Genomic DNA, 1250 nt, shown 5'->3' with positions numbered 1-1250 from the left:
ATGTTGGAAGACATGAAGGGTTTTAGTGACCCAAACACTGTAGATCCTTCACTTCCCTCATGAGAGAAAAGGAGCATATAACAAGAGTCCATGTAAGGCTTTTCCAGTCCATGATTATTTGTAGATCTTGTTCTGTCACCAGATAAATGAAACATGGCCAATGCCCCCCAATCTACAGGAAAACACAAACAAGTCCAAAAAACAAATATTTTTCTTTTATTTTCTGCAGTGAAGACCTGACCTATTATTCTTGGACTTCCTCGGGATCCCACTAGAATATAAGTTTCATAACAACAGAGGCGTCATCGGATACTGCACTACCCCTAAAGTAAAGGATGATCCCCGAAGCAGTGGCTTAACATACCTTTCATGAATCAAGGGCCACTGGAGGCGTTTTCTAGGAGCTCACATCACTCACCAGCTCACAGAGGCTAATTCTTCAGGCCTCTTAAACTCACCATTTACTCCTCAAATAAGCAGCAACTGGGCAGGGCTGAGTGGAGCCCTGTTGGCATAGTGGGTTGCAGGGAGGACTGCTAACCATAAGGTCAGCAATTTGAACCCACCAGCAGTTCCGCAGAATAAAGATGTGTGCTTTAAAACCCATCAGGGAAGCTCTACCTGCTCCCCCCCTGCCCCCACACTATCAGGATCCCAATTCTACCTTACAAATCTGGCTAGACCAGAGGATGTACACTAGTACAGATAGGAACTGGAAACACAGGGAATCCAGGGCAGATGATCCCTTCAGGACCAGTGGTGAGAGTGGCGAGTGACCACTGGGAGGGTGGAGGGAGAATGGGTTGGAAAGGGGGAACCAATTACAAGGATCTACATATAACCTCCTCCCTGGGGGACAGACAACAGAAAAGTGGGTGAAGGAAGATGTCAGACAGGGCAAGATATGACAAAATAATAATTTATAAATTAGCAAGAGTTCATGAGAGAGGGTGGAGCGGAGATGGGGGGGAAATGAAGAGCGGATGCCAGGGGCTTACATCTTACATGGAGAGCAAATGTTTTGAGAATGATGAGGGCAATGAATGTGCAAATGTGCTTTACTCAATTGATGTACATATGGATTGTGATAAGAGTAGTATGAGCCCCCAATAAAATGATTTTTTAAAAAGATGGACATCTACTTCTGAAAATTCAGACATGAACCCCCACACCCGCCTCTGCAGCACAGTTCTAATCCAACACACAAGGTCGCCATGAGTCAATCGACTGCACAGCAACAGAAATTGGTT

The 1250-nt window shown here is 45.2% G+C and overlaps 1 protein-coding gene across 1 annotated transcript in view; it reads right to left on the bottom strand.

Moving 5' to 3' along the window:
• LOC101638473 (transmembrane protein 45A) overlaps positions 1-1250 on the bottom strand; it is a 91629-nt gene that overhangs the window by 1137 nt on the left and 89242 nt on the right. The gene's annotated exons all lie outside the window — the stretch shown is intronic.

This window comes from Echinops telfairi, unplaced genomic scaffold, assembly GCF_000313985.2.
Source record: "Echinops telfairi isolate 266 unplaced genomic scaffold, ASM31398v2 ScPeMD7_6;HRSCAF=24_0, whole genome shotgun sequence".
NCBI classification, from domain to species: domain Eukaryota; kingdom Metazoa; phylum Chordata; class Mammalia; order Afrosoricida; family Tenrecidae; genus Echinops; species Echinops telfairi.
Note: the sequence above shows the minus strand (reverse complement) of the source record. Positions and strands in the feature narration are given on the sequence as shown.